At 44.1% G+C, this 16,054-nt stretch overlaps 1 long non-coding RNA gene across 1 annotated transcript; it reads left to right on the top strand.

Moving 5' to 3' along the window:
- The first annotated feature begins 369 nt into the window (after positions 1-369).
- On the top strand, positions 370-2,663 carry LOC141098660 (uncharacterized). Its single transcript, XR_012234306.1, has 3 exons — positions 370-432; positions 799-885; positions 2,168-2,663. It is a non-coding gene; the product is annotated as an uncharacterized lncRNA (long non-coding RNA).
- Positions 2,664-16,054: the final 13,391 nt, after the last annotated feature.

Genomic DNA, 16,054 nt, shown 5'->3' on the forward strand with positions numbered 1-16,054 from the left:
CTGCCAGCTGCATTTCCACAGACCTTCATCTTTGGGCATTAGACATATGCACAATTGCCCTGAATTTACCTGAACTGTCACAATTTTTAGGATACAAAATTAGGCTGTCTTATGCTACTATGGGTGTGGTTTACATGGGAGGACACACGAATTTGTGCCCATTCCTGAGCAGGGTTTGGGGGGGGGGCGCTACTGAAACATCTATTTTAGATCAACAGTAGTGTTGGTAAGTATACCTATGCCAAGATCATGTGTGATCAGACACTAGTGATCCTCTGAGTAGCATTAGTGTTGGGTTGGTTTAGTTTAGCCATTAGATAAAGCTCCATAGGTATAGGATGATGTTACTTTTCCTTTATAGACCCACATTCAGTTTATGTCATCTCTGTGATGCTACTATTCCCAGTATGCAATAACCTCAGATGCTCAATGGTAAGTTTTATTTTAATATTCCTATATAATCCATGTATGTCTTGTACAAAAAGTTTTGTATCTAATTTGTGTGACACAGTTTAGTAACTGCCCACCGCCACTAGGAGGAGCTTTCTGCATGCAGATTTTTACAGCGCCCCATATATGCAGTTAGCTCCCCCTGGTGGTGGCTGCAGGTTGCTACTATTATTGAAATTTATGAAGTTAATAAAACAGATCTTACCAATATAGCTATAATAAAAAAATACAATTAATTCCGTTAAAACTATTTTAAAGTGTCTATAGACATTTGCTCCATCTTCCAACCAATAACAAGAATAGCTATGAAGTCCCGTATGTAACTGTGTCTACTTTTTTAAATTTTAGATCTTTGATGAAGTTTTAAAATATCTATGGTGCATCGGTTTTGGATGTTTTGCGCTATATGTATTAACATTCTATCAAGATTTTCAGGTTAGTTCTCAAAAGCTGCTGTATGTTAATATAGATAATGTATAGTTACCATTAAAAAGGCCTTATGGAATTATTTCCATTACAGCAAAAAAGTTTTTCTTATCTCCCAGTCACAACATTTACCAACGTCCATATGGTTAAAATCAAACCCTGTCATTATATATAATCTCTCTGGGGACTGTCAATGCTCCTTCCACATAAAATAGAATTTGAGATTTTCTTCATCTTGTCTTTTTTTGCCTGGGTTTCCCATATTTAATGGGATGCATCTTTTTTTCTACATTATTAAGAGAATTATGTATAAGATCACATACCAGTTATCGAAAATTCCATAGTTCTGTAATAAGAGGTTTGTAAAGTCGTGTACGGAGGAAATATATCCTGTAAAGCAGTGGTCCCCAACCTTTCTGACCTTAAGGCTATGTGCACACGCTGCGGATCCGCAGGTAAAACCACAGGTAAAGTGACCTGCGGTTTTCCTGCGGATTAGCCTGCGGTTTTGCCCTGCGGTTTCACACCTCTACTATGTTAAAGGTGTGAAACCGCTGCAGAATCCGCACAAAGAATTGACATGCTGCTGTTTGGAAACCGCAAATATTACGGCCACGTGCACACGTTGAGTATTTGGTGAGTTTTTTTTACCCCAGTATTTGTAAGTCAAAATTAGGAGTGGAACAGTCAGAGGAAAAGTATAATAGAAACACGTCACCACTTCTGCATTATCACCCACTCCAGTTTTAGCCTTACAAATATTGAGGTAAAAAAAAAAACATACTCAACATGTGCACGTGACCTAATAGTTTAGATCGCTCTCCCATGCTGCTAGCACAGGCAGCCTAGGAGAAGCGAATGGAGACTGAGGCTAGCCGGATGCAGAGACACAACCCGCTTCAGAGCAGCACTTGCAGCCACATAGATTTCCTTAGTATTGCACAGGTGGTGGAATTATCACCCTGGCAAAACTAGGGAAATCCTAAGAACATGAGCATAGAGTCTGCGAGCAGCGTACACTCCTTACCTACGTAACCGGTCACTCTGAGACTGCAGGGCTTCCGATAACATAGGCGACAAACTGTGCAGCGTGCAAGTAAATCTCTCCATCCTTGAGAATGGAGAGGATTTTTAATAGTAGCTAAATTGTAAATGCATCTGTTTTTACAAAAAGTCTATAATTTTAGCCATTTAAATACTTGAGACAACCCCTGTAAGTGTTCCTTCTTTGATCAACTCCGTGGCTTAAAAACTCAAAACTAATCTTGTGCATTTATTTTATTATTTTTAGAAATTACAATTAACCATCACACAAGTAAAACTCAGCATCGAATTCAGGGAGGACATCCCGGAAAGCATCGTATAACTTACAGACCAAAAAAGAGATCTGTATATAGTTTTCCTCAGCCATTCCAACTCCCTCCCCCACCTTCTCCACTCCTGTTTCAACCCTTACTTTATCCTTTATCCACCCACCTCTTTCTTCAACACCTTTCCAACCCATACTTTATCTCTCCCGCCCCTAACCTTATATAGTTAGGATTATCCACTACCCTTTTCCCACTATTACCTCATACAAAAAAAAATAAACATATAAAAATAATTAATTTAAAAATCATGGTCATCTGTGATCCTAAACACCTTCAGTCACAAATGTCGAAAGACTCCTCCAGTGTGTGGACATCTGATGAAGACTGATTACCATCTCAAAATATGCAGAATACTGGCTAATGAAGACCTGGATGAAAAAAAACAACAAAAATGGATTTATTTTAAAAATCAATTGGTTGTTCATAATCCCTCTGGACACAGCTTTAAACAGGCTTCTCACGAGGCTGAAGTTGGTTTCTTATTCGCCCAGTTTCTTATTCGGGGCTGAAGTTGGTTTCTTATTCAGCAATTTTTTCTTTTCTTTTTTTAACAAATATAACAACAAAAAATAAGAAATACAATAATAAAAAAAAAATGCAGCGAGGTGCCCTGATGTGAATACACTAAAAATCAGCGTCAAAAATTATAAAACTGTCACAAAAATGGGCACCAAAGGGCGTTAATGAAAAGCTTAAATGACTTTGAGCCACTGAAATCACACTGCAGATATATAGAATAAAAGGAGCCCCACATTAAACCAGGTCCCTCCAGCCTGACCCAAATGGGTTATTGCCACCAGAACTGGCATCAAAGTGGGCACACGGTCGAATTTCACAGATTTGAATAAGTAACTGATGTTTTTAAGGGGTTAAATGACTTTGGGCCACTGATGTCATACTATAAATACACAGATAGTGATGCCCTGCATCAAACCCCAGTCCCTTCAGCCTGGCCCAAATGGGTTTTGGGCATCAGAATTGGCATCAAAGTGGGAAAACAGTCGATCTTCACAGAATTGAATAAGTAACTGATGTTTTCAAGGGGTTAAATGACTTTGGGCCACTGATGTGACACTATGACTACACAGATAATGATGCCCTGCATGAAACCCAGGTCCCTCCAGCCTGGCCCAAATGGGTTCTGGGCATCAGAATTGGCATCAAAGTGGGCACACAGTCGATCTTCACAGGATTAAATAACTGATGTTTTTAAGGGGTTAAATGACTATGGGCCAGTGATGTCACACTATAAATACACAGATAGTATTGCCCTGCATCAAACACAGGTCCCTCCAGCCTGACCCAAATGGGTTATTGGCACCAGAACTGTCATCAAAGTAGGCACGCAGTCGATTTTCACAGGTTTGAATGAGTAACTGATGCTTTTAAGGGGTTAAATGACTTTGGGCCACTGATGTCACACTATGAATACACAGATAGTGATGCTCTGCATCAAACCCAGGTCCCTCCAGCCTGGTCCAAATGGGTTATTGGCACCAGAACTGGCATCAAAGTGGGCACACAGCTAATTTTCATAGATTTGAAAACTGATGTTTTTAAGGGGTTAAATGACTTTGGGCCACTGATGTCACACTATGAATACACAGATAGTGATGCCCCACATCAAACCCAGGTCCCTCCAGCCTGGCCCAAATGGGTTATTGGCTCCAGAACTGGCATCAAAGTGGGCACACTATTATGACTGGGTAACCGAGGAGGAGAGCAGGCTCAGGCTAAGCCACAGAAAACCAGAGAGGTTGGTAACTAAGCGGATTGCAGACCCCTGATCCTCTCAACACAACTAGCAGTAGCCGTGGAGCGTACCTACGATGATCCTAGACGCCTCGGCACAGCCGGAGAGCTAACTAAGCCTAAAGGAAGAAAGGGGAAATCTAAACTGCCCCAGAGCAGACCCCAAAGGAATAGATAGCCCCCAAACATATGTTGTCGGTGAGACAAGATGAAAACACAAACGCAGACAGGAAAATAGACTGAGCAAATGATGGGGCCCACACTGACTAGACAGGAAAGGAAAGTCTCTGTCTGCAATCACGCAAAAAACCCTGCAAAAAGTCCAACAAGTCTGATTCACAAAAGCACTGAAGTCACACGACTTCGCCCCCACTAATCAGCACTCTGGTATATTCTGGAAGCAGAGCAAAAAGAGACCAATCTAACAGGGACAAAAAACAAACTGGCACAAGCAGTAACATATGGCGGTGATTCAGCACAGCCCCAGCCGGAGCTGGCTGACCCGCACAAAGCAGATATAGACAAAACCAGATCAAATTCAGCAAAATAGCAAATGAACCACTTAGCTGAACATGCACGGACTGAGCTGGAAAACATCAGACTTCAGGAGGCACAGGAAGAAAAATCACCAGCAGGGATAGAGGGAGTCGGCTGTCTTAAATCACAATCTGAAACCCCAGATCTCCAATTGTCGTCCGCATTATCAGGTGGCAAGCCACTGTTAATCAGATCAGCTCCATTATCTCCAGTAAGCACCAGATGGAGCCCAGAAAGAGAACTCGCAACCCCTCTGTCAATCTGACCAGCTCCACTACCTTCAGTAATAACCAGAGAGAGGCCAGAAAGCGAATTCACAACAGTACCCCCCCTTGAGGAGGGGTCACCAAACCCTCATCCATGCCACCAGGCTGATCATGATGGGCCCGGTGAAAAGCACGAACCAATCTTTCCACGCTCTCTGCTGCTAAACAAACTTACTTCGCATCTCTCATATCCTCCGTGTCTCACCACCCTAAACAACTCTTCAACACTTTCAAATCTCTACTCCGTCCCACAGCACCTCCTCCCCCTCCTCTCATTTCTGCTGAAGACTTTGCCTCCTTCTTTAAGCAGAAGATCGACAAGATCAGACAAAACTTTGTCCCGCAGTCCCCAATGCCCCTCTTAGCTGCTCAGCCCTGTTCTGCAAAAGCCAGCTTCTCCACCATGACAGAAGATCAGCTCTCCACCCTTCTGTCAAGATCACACCTCACCACTTGTGACTGCATCACTCAAATAAAACTGCCCTGACTAGAGTCACTAACAACTTACTAACTGCCAAGAGCAAGCGACACTACTCTGTCCTCTGCCTTCGACACCGTAGACCATTCCCTCCTGCTACAGACTCTCTCATCTCTTGGCATCACAGACTTGGCCCTAACCTAGATTTCATCATACCTAACAGACCGAACATTTAGTGTCTCCCTCTCACACACCACCTCCACACCTCGCCCCCTGTCTGTTGGTGTTCCTCAAGGCTCTGTCCTAGGACCCCTACTATTCTCCATCTACACCTTTGGCTTGGGACAGCTCATAGAATCCTACGGTTTGCAGTATCACCTCTATGCCGATGACACGCAGATCTACCTATCTGGACCCAACCTTGCCTCCTTACTGACTGAAATCCCACAATGTCTGTCTGCTATCTCAGCCTTCTTCTCTGCTCGCTTTCTCAAACTGAACATGGAGAAAACAGAATTCATCATCTTTCCCCCATCTCACTCTACCCCTCCACCAGACCTATCCATCAATGTCAATGGCTGCTTTCTTTCCCCAGTCCCACACGCTCGGTGCCTTGGGGTGATCCTCGACTCTGCGCTCTCTTTCAAACCACATATCCAAGCCCTCGCCTCCTCCTGCTGCCTCAAACTCCAAAATATTTCCTGGATCCGCTCATTCCTCAACCACGAAACCACAAAAACACTAGTGCATCTTCTTATCATCTACCGCCTCGACTACTGCAACCTCCTACTCTCTGGCCTCCCTTCTAGCACTCTGGCTCCGCTCCAGTCCATCCTACACTCTGCTGCCCGACTAATCCACCTGTCTCCCCGCTATTACCCAGCCTCCCCCTATGCCAGGCCCTTCACTGGCTTCCTATTGCCCAGAGGCTCCAATTCAAAACCCTAACCATGACATACAAAGCCATCCACAACCTGTCTCCTCCATACATCTGTGACATGGTCTCTAGGTACCTACCCGCACGCAACCTTCGATCATCTCAAGATCTCCTTCTCTACTCCCCCTTGTCTCTTCTTCTCACAACCGCATACAAGACTTCTCCAGTGCTTCCCCCATACTCTGGAACTCTCTGCCGCAACACATCAGGCTCTCACCATCAACGGAAACCTTCAAGAAGAACCTGAAGACCCACCTGTTCCAACAAGCCTGCAGCCTGCAATGATCCTCTGTCTACTGAACCACCGCACGACCTGCTCTACCCTCTCCTACTGTATCCTCACCCATCACTGTAGACTGTGAGCCCTCGCGGGCAGGGTCCCCTCTCCTTATGTACTTGTGTGTCCCTTGTCTTACACATGTTTATTATATTTGTCTATATTTCCCCTTTTCACATGTAAAGGGCCATGGAGTAAATGGCGCTATATAAATGCATAATAATAATCTTTCGGCATGAATGTCAGAAGCAGAGACCCAAGAATTATCCTCTTGGCCATAACCCCTCCATTTGACCAAGTACTGGAGTCTCCGTCTAGACAAAAGAGAATCCAATATTTTCTCTACCTCAAACTCCAAATTGCCCTTAACCATACAGGGTCAGGAGGCGCCGCCATAGGAACTACTGGTTCCACAAACCTCTTCAACAATGATTTATGAAACACATTATGGATCTTAAACGTAACTGGAAGAGCCAATCGGAAAGAAACAGGATTAAGGATTTCCAAAATCTTATATGGTCCAATGAATCTTGGCTTGACCTTCATAGGAATATTCTTTGAAGACAACCAAACCATATCACCCACTTTAAACCGGGGACCAATGATCCTATGCCGGTTGGAAAACCGTTGGGCTTTTTCCTGAGAGTCAGACAACTTATCTACCACTTGTTCCCAAATCTGCTGCATTCTCTCTACCACAGAGTCCACACTAGGACAGGCCAAAGATTCCACCTGCCCTGAAGAAAATCGAGGATGAAACCCAAAGTTACAGAAAAAGGGCGACATCAAAGTGGCAGAACTAGCTCTATTGTTTAGCGCAAATTCGGCCAAGGGCAAAAATCAGACCCAGTCATCCTGATCAGCAGATATGAAACATCTCAAATAGGACTCCAAAGTCTGGTTTGTTCTCTCCGTCTGCCCATTGGTCTGAGGATGAAATGCAGAGGAGAAACATAACTGAACTCCCAGTTTGGAACAAAAAGCCCTCAAAAATCTGGAAACAAACTGGACTTCTCTGTCCGACACAATGTTCTCAGGAATCCTGTTCAACCGAACCACCTGCTGTAAAAACAAGGGCACAACTCAGAAGAAGATGGCAACTTTGGGAGTAGTACAAGATGGACCATCTTGGGAAATCTATCACAAATCACCCAGATAACAGTCATTCTCTGAGAGACAGGAAGATCGGAAATATAATCTATTGAGATATGGGTCCATGACCTCCTGGGCACCGGCAGGGGCCTCAACAACCTACTAGAGCGAGAACAGGGCTTGGACCGAGAACAAGTCCCACAGGACTGCACAAAATTTCTGACATCACGAGATAAGGCAGGCCACCAAAAAGACTGACTCACCAAATCTCTGGTACCAAAAATACCTGGATGACCAGCCAACACGGAGCAATGAATTTCAGACATTACTCTTTTCCTCCACTGGTCAGGAACATACAATTTTCCCATAGGGCAACGTTCAGGTTTGTCCTCCTGAAATTCCTCCAGGGCACGTCTCAAATCGGGTGAGATGGGGGAAAGAACTACACCCTCATTTAGAATGGTAGTAGGCTTGGTCGCATCAAGAGAATCCGCAAACAAACTCCTAGAAAGGGCGTCCGCCTTAACATTCTTAGTGCCCGGAAGAAAAGAGACCACAAAATTAAAACGCGTGAAAAACCAGGCCCACCTAGCTTGTCTAGGATTCAAGCGTTTGGCTGATTCAAGATAAATCAAATTCTTGTGGTCGGTGAGGACCACAACTTGATGTCTAGCTCCCTCCAACCAATGTCTCCACACTTCAAATGCCCATTTCATGGCCAACAACTCCCGATTCCCCACGTCATAGTTATGTTCAGATGGGTAGAATTTTCGAGAAAAGAAGGCATAGGGCTTCATCTTAGAAGTCACAGGATCTTTTTGGGACAAAACTGCTCCTCCACCAATCTCAGAGGCATCTACCTCCACCTGAAATGGGAGTGAGACATCAGGTTGCCGTAGAACCGGAGCAGAAGTGAATCTCCGCTTAAGCTCCTGAAATGCTGAGACTGCCTCTGGAGACCAATTCACCACATCAGCGCCCTTTTTGGTCAAGTCAGTCAGTGGTTTAACAATACCAGAAAAATTACTTATAAATTTACGGTAGAAATGAGCAAAACCCAAAAACTTCTGGAGAGCCTTCAAAGAAGTGGGCTGAACCCAATCATCAATGGCCTGTATCTTGGCCAGGTCCATTTCAATAGCAGACGGGGACAAAATGAATCCCAAGAATGAAATCCTCTCTACACCAAAGAGGCACTTTGATCCCTTAACATACAGAGAATTTTCTCTCAAAATCCAGAACACAGTCCGGACATGTTCCACATGAGAATCCCAATCACTGGAAAAGATCAAAATATCATCCAGATAAATTATCAAAAACTTATCCACAAAGTCCCGGAAAATATCGTTCATAAAAGATTGGAAGACAGAAGGGGCATTAGTGAGCCCAAAAGGCATCACCAGGTACTCAAAATGTCCCTCCGGAGTATTAAATGCCATTTTCCATTAATCCCCGTGCTTGATGCGAATAAGATTATACGCCCCCTGAGGTCAAGTTTGGTAAACCAACAGGCACTTTTAACTCTGGAAAATAAATCAGAAATCAGGGGTAATGGGTACTGATATTTAACAGTGATTTTGTTAAGGGAACAATGGTCAATACATGGCCTTAATGAACCATCTTTCTTGGCCACAAAAAAAACAGCACTTAAAGGTAAAGAAGATGGTATAATATGATCCTTCTCCAATGACTCCTTGATATAAGATCGCATAGCATCATGTTCGGGTACCGATAAGTTGAAAAGCCAACTCTTGGGAAATTTACACCCGGGCATTAACTCAATTGCACAGTCATAACTCCTATGAGGAGGCAAATACGCAGACTTATTCTCACTAAATACATCAGATAAATCAGCCAAATAGTCAAGAATATCATGAGACTGGGGAGAGGTAGAGAAAGCAGGAGTGTCACAAAGAACACATTGACAATCCCAGCTCACCACAGACACAGATTTCCAATCCAAAACAGGATTATGAGTTTGCAACCAAGGAAAACCCAGAACAATAGTATTATGCAAATTGTGCAACACCAAAAATTTACAATTTTCTTGGTGATCCGGGGCGACCCGCATAATCACCTGGGTCCAAAAATGGGGTTTATTCTCCGCCAAAGGAGTGGCATCAATACCCCTCAAAGGAATAGGAGTCTGCAGGGGTATCATGGGAAAACTACAATGTTTAGCAAAGTCCAAATCCGTCAGATTCAAAGCTGCTCCTGAATCCACAAAAGCCTTAGCGGAAAATGTAGACAAGGAGCAGATCAGGGTAATTGCGAAAAGGAACTTAGGCTGTACACTGCCCACCGCAAATGCGTGAGCAAAATGCTTTTCTCGTTTAGGGCAGACAGAAATAGTATGAGAGGCGTCTCCACAGAAAAAACACAGCTTATTACGCCTTCTAAACTACTGACGTTGCACCCTAGGCAAAACCCTATCACATTGCATGGGTTCAGACGTTTGTTCGAAAGGCAGCAACGCCCCTCACGTGGTCTTACATTCACGTAAACGCTGATCAATTTGAATGGCCAATGACAGTCGTCAAGACCAGAGGGAACAGGAAATCCCACCATAACATCTTTTACGGGTTCTGCCAAACCCTTTAGAAAGAGAATTGCTAGGGCATTGTCATTCCATTTAGTAAGGACCGCCCACTTTCGGAATTTTTGACAATATAACTCTGCAGAATCCTTACCCTGGTTCAATGCCAATAGGGTTTTCTCAGCTTGATCAATAGCATTAGGTTCATCATACAACAACCTCAAGGCTTTTAAAAAGCGTCCACATTAGCCAGAATAGGATCTCCGGGTGTCAAAGAAAAGGCCCAATCCTGGGGATCGCCGCGCAGCAGGGAGATGACAATTTTAAAATTTTAACCTGCTGCACAGAGCTCCCTGATGAGTTAGGTTTCAAAGCAAAAAATAGTTTACAATTATTCTTAAAATTCAAAAATTTAGACCGATCCCCAGAAAACACATCAGGAGTAGGAATTTTTAGTTCAACAGCAGATGATTGAGCGAGATAGGCAGAAATTCCCCGCACTTCAGCAGCGAGCTGCTCAACACAATCAGACAATTGCTTAGTCTCCATTTAGAGAGAAAAAAAAATCTCCTCCTGCAGCCCCAGAAAAAAAGAGAAAAAAATATATAACAAAAAATTCTGACACTTTTTTTTTTTTTTTTAAATTCTTTCCTTCTTTAGAGTACCCTAGAGTCTACAGTTTGGCTGGTGATTCTGTTATGAATGGGTAACCGAGGAGGAGAACATGCCCAGGCTAAGCCACAGAAAACCACAGAGTTTGGTAACTGAGTGGATTGCAGACCCCTGATCGTATCCACACAACTAGCAGAAGCCGCGGGGCGTACCTACGATGATCCTAGATGCCTCGTCACAGCCGGAGAGCTAACTAAGCCTAAAGGAAGAAAGGGGAAATCTAAACTGCCCCAGAGCAGACCCCAAAGGAATAGATAGCCCCCATACATATATTGTCGGTGAGACAAGATGAAAACACAAACGCAGACAGGAAAATAGAGTGAGCAAATGATGGGGCCCACACTGACTAGACAGGACAGGAAAGGAAAGTCTCTGTCTGCAATCACGCAAAAAACCCTGCAAAAAGTCCAACAATAAAAACAAAACCAGTGTGCATAAAAATGCACAGGATGACATCACCACCTGGTGAGCCTCCCAGCAAACAAATGCACCAACTCCAATAAATTATGCCATACAAGAGAAACTGGAGTACGCGGTGACAGCAAGAAAAATACTTTTTTGTATAAAAATATGAATGTTTATTATGCATACAAAATATATAAATAATCATACATGGTAAGATAGTGCACCAAGGAGCATACAAGCAAAACACGAGGGCCACCCCTCTGGCAAAGCAATCCTATTGTAAGCAAATACTCAGGTCAAGTGACCAAAAGAGAAAATGTATAAAAGGCAGGTCAGGGAGTTCCCATCGTGGATCGCAATAGTACCGTGATATATCCTGAACAGCCAGGTTTAACAAATAAACAGTGCAGCTTACCGGGATCTGAGAAGCCAGAGAGGGAGCCCCAGGTGCCTGATGTCCATGGTGGACATCAGGCACCTGGGGCTCCCTCTCTGGCTTCTCAGATCCCGGTAAGCTGCATTGTTTATTTGTTAAACCTGGCTGTTCAGGATATATCACGGTACTATTGCGATCCACGATGGGAACTCCCTGACCTGCCTTTTATACATTTTCTCTTTTGGTCACTTGACCTGAGTATTTGCTTACAATAGGATTGCTTTGCCAGAGGGGTGGCCCTCGTGTTTTGCTTGTATGCTCCTTGGTGCACTATCTTACCATGTATGATTATTTATATATTTTGTATGCATAATAAACATTCATATTTTTATACAAAAAAGTATTTTTCTTGCTGTCACCGCGTACTCCAGTTTCTCTTGTATGGCAAAAAGTCCAACAAGTCTGATTCACAAAAGCACTGAAGTCACACGACTTCGCCCCACTAATCAGCACTCTGGTATATTCTGGAAGCAGAGCAAAAAGAGACCAATCTAACAGGGGACAAAAAACAAACTGGAGAAAGAAGTAACATATGGCGGTGATTCAGCACAGCCCCAGCCAGAGCTGGCTGACCCACACAAAGCAGATATAGACAAAACCAGATCAAATTCAACAAAATAGCAAATGAACCACTTAGCTGAACATGCAGGGAGTGAGCTGGAAAACATCAGACTTCAGGAGGAACAGGATGAAAAATCAGCAGGGATAGAGGGAGTCGGCTGTCTTAAATTTCAATCTGAAACCCCAGATCTCCAATCATCGTCCTCATTATCAGGTGGCAAGCCACTGTTAATCAGATCAGCTCCATTACCTCCAGTAAGCACCAGAGGGAGCCCAGAAAGAGAACTCACAACCCCTTTATCAATCTGACCAGCTCCACTACCTTCAGTAATAACCAGAGAGAGGCCAGAAAGCGAATTCACAACGGTACCCCCCCTTGATGAGGGGTCACCGAACCCTCATCCACACCACCAGGCCAATCATGATGGGCCCGGTGAAAAGCATGAACCAATCTTTTGGCATGAATGTCAGATGCAGAGACCCAAGAATTGTCCTCCTGGCCATAACCCCTCCATTTGACCAAGTACTGGAGTCTCCGTCTAGACAACCGAGAATCCAATATTTTCTCTACCTCATACTCCAAATTGCCCTTAACCAATACAGGGTCAGGAGGCGCCGGCATAGGAATTACTGGTTCCACAAACCTCTTCAACAAAGATATATGAAACACTTTATGGATCTTAAACGTAACTGGAAGAGCCAATCGGAAAGAAACGAGAGAGGCCAGAAAGCGAATTCACAACAGTACACAGTCGATTTTCACAGGTTTGAATAAGTAACTGATGTTTTTAAGGGGTTAAATGACTTTGGCCACTGATGTCACAATATGAATATACAGATAGTGATGCCCTGCATCAAACCCAGGTCCCTCCAGCCTGGCCCAAATGGCTTCTGGGCATCAGAATTGGCATCAAAGTGGGTAAACAGCCAATTTTCACAGATTTGAATAAATAACTGATGTTTTTAAGGGGATAAATGACTTTGGCCACTGATGTCACACTATGAATACACAGATAGTGATGCCCCACATCAAACCAGGTTCCTCCAGCCTGGTCCAAATGGGTTATTGGCACCAGAACTGGCATCTAATTGGGCACACAGTCGATTTTCACAGGTTTGAATAAGTAACTGATGTTTTTAAGGGGTTAAATGACTTTGGGCCACTTATGTCATACTATAAATACACAGATAGTGATGCCCTGCATCAAACACAGGTTCCTCCAGCCTGGCCCAATTGGGTTATGGGCACCAGAACTGGCATCAAAGTGGGCACACAGTCGATTTTCACAGGTTTGAATAAGTAACTGATGTTTTTAAGGGGTTAAATGACTTTGGGCCACTGATGTCACACTACCAATACACAGAAAATGATGCCCCGCATCAAACACAGGTTCCTCCAGCCTGGCCCAAATGGGTTATTGGCATCAGAACTGGCATCAAAGTGGGCACACAGTTGATTTTCACTGATTTGAATAAGTAACTTCCTGCCTGAAGTGGTGCAACGCCTACCTCACCCTGTGTGCTGCTGTCCTCGCTCTGCATGTCCTCCTGCCAGGTTGGGTCTGTTACTATATCATCCACCACCTCATCTTCCACTTCCCCACCCTGGTCCTCCTGACTTTCCAGCAATTGTGTCTCATCATCGTCCACCTCTTGTGACCATGGCTGCTCAAATATTTGTGCATCACTACATGGAATATCATCTTTCCCTGCTTCAAGTGGAACGGGCGAGAGGCACGTATGTCCAAATGGAAAACTGAACATCTCTTTGGAGTGTCCGAGTGTGGGATCAGTTGTCTCAGGGCACTGAGCATGGTGGGAGGACGGAGGATCATGGTAAAGAATATGCTGTCCAGATTCATGGCTACAGTGACTTGACCATGTGGAAGACAGGTGCTGGTGGTGGTGGATAAGTAACTAGAAGTATTATCCGCTATCCAACCAACAACCTTTTCACACTGCTCGGGCTTCAATAGTGCAGTCTTGCCGCGGTCCCCTAGGACTTCGGACACTAAAGTCCAGTGAGAAGATGTGGGTGTTTTTGGTGGCCCAATTTCAGTTTGCCCACGGCCTCGGCCTTGTCCTGCACCATCACCATCACATCCACTTTCCTGTCCCTTACCACGCGCCTTGCCCATTGTAAATGGACTAGAATATTATACACGCTCACTACAAATGGCTGATTTGGGAGGCAACTTGTATGTGATACGTGTGCTGGAAAACCACACTTTTACCTATCTGGACTGTAGGTAGAAATGTGTTTTGCCTTATCAGATTTGTGGTAATAAGTACATTAGCAGACAGCCAAAAAAATACAATATGTAGGCCTAAAATGGCCAAATTTTTGGCACTGATAAATGAGGCCTGTTAGGGAAATACCACACCAACAAATGTGTGGCCTGTATTTTTGGCTTTTTTGGCTAAATAGTGCTGTATGTAAGTACAGTGACACACAGGACAAAAAAGTAAAACCGGCCTAAACTGGCCAAACTTGGAGCACGCACAGATATGAGCTGGTATGGAGATACCACAATGACAAATTTTTTTTTCTCTTTTTTTTTTTTTTTTTTTTGCTAAATACTGCTGTATATAAGTACAGTGCAGACATAAAAAAACTTGAATTTAGGGCTAAAAAGACCAAAATTTTTAGCAGACGGACGGATGAGGTGTGTCACAGATATACCGCACTGTAAAATATGTGGCCTTTTTTTGGGGGGGGGGTTTCAGCAAAATAGTGTCAAGAAACTGTGTAAGACAATAAAAAAAAAATCTACTCAATCGTACCACATAGAAATTCAATATTTCTCTGCGCACTCAAAATGGATTTTTGGGACCCCTTTAAAATTGCGGGATTTTCACGCTGTGCTAGGAAAAGGATCTGGCGTATTATGCAAAATGCAAATGGAGAAAAAAAGGGCTCTGGATTGCTTTGCAATAAAAAAAAGCTCTATTAACCCTGGCCAAAAAATTTTTCAAAGCCAATTACACCTCGGGCTAGGTATATACGGTCAATATAGAAACCAGACAGGCCTAAATGCATCTGCACTAATACAGGGTCCAGCGGACCCAAGTAAAATGGCAGCTGCACAAGTGCAATAATACCAAATGAATCAGCCAGCCTACAATCAGGGATTGGCCAAGTGGTACACCAGTGCAGAATAAATAATCCGCATGTGGCAGTGTTCACACAGAGAATTCAGGGCTTCTGGTTCACAACCTCTTAGTAACACCATATAGCGGGGCTGCCCAGTGCCAACTAGAATGCATCCTGTGTGAACAGAGTCCACAGTTTGCAGAACCATTTGGGCCCAACTGCACCCAGAAAGAGATATAAAGTGCACAAAAAACATATCAATATATGTAAGGTATTGGTTGATATTAAGGCCTTAATACGGAAGCTGGCAAACTGCGTCAAAGTTCCTTACACTTGCCAGTCCTACTCTAACATGAAAACCTCAAAAAGAGGAAAAAATCCTCCAAAAAATTCAGAAACAAAACAAAAAAGGCCTAAATGCATCTGCACTAATACAGGGTGCAGTGGACCCAAGTAAAATGGCAGCTGCACAGGTGCAATAATACCAAATGAATCAGCCAGCCTACAATCAGGGATTGGCCATGTGGTACACCAGTGCAGAAAAAATAATCCGCATGTGGCCTGTCTGGTTTGTTTCTGAATTTTTTGGAGGATTTTTTCCTCAGTTCAACCCGCAGCCGCTGCCGCCTCTTCTCGGCCCGCGGCTGTAGCCTGCCCGCAGTCACCTGCGGCCGCTGCCGCCTCCCCTCGGCCTGCGGCCTGTTCCCCGCCACCCGCGGCTGCCCCGCTGTCGGCCGCGGCAAGTACCGTGCCGTCGGCGGCCACCACTGTCCTGCTCCGGGTCCGCAGCAGGGGCCGGGCCTCTGCTGACTGCGGACTCCCCGT

Source organism: Dendrobates tinctorius, unplaced genomic scaffold, assembly GCF_039654945.1.
Source record: "Dendrobates tinctorius isolate UK_male_01 unplaced genomic scaffold, ASM3965494v1 ptg000093l, whole genome shotgun sequence".
NCBI classification, from domain to species: Eukaryota; Metazoa; Chordata; class Amphibia; order Anura; family Dendrobatidae; genus Dendrobates; species Dendrobates tinctorius.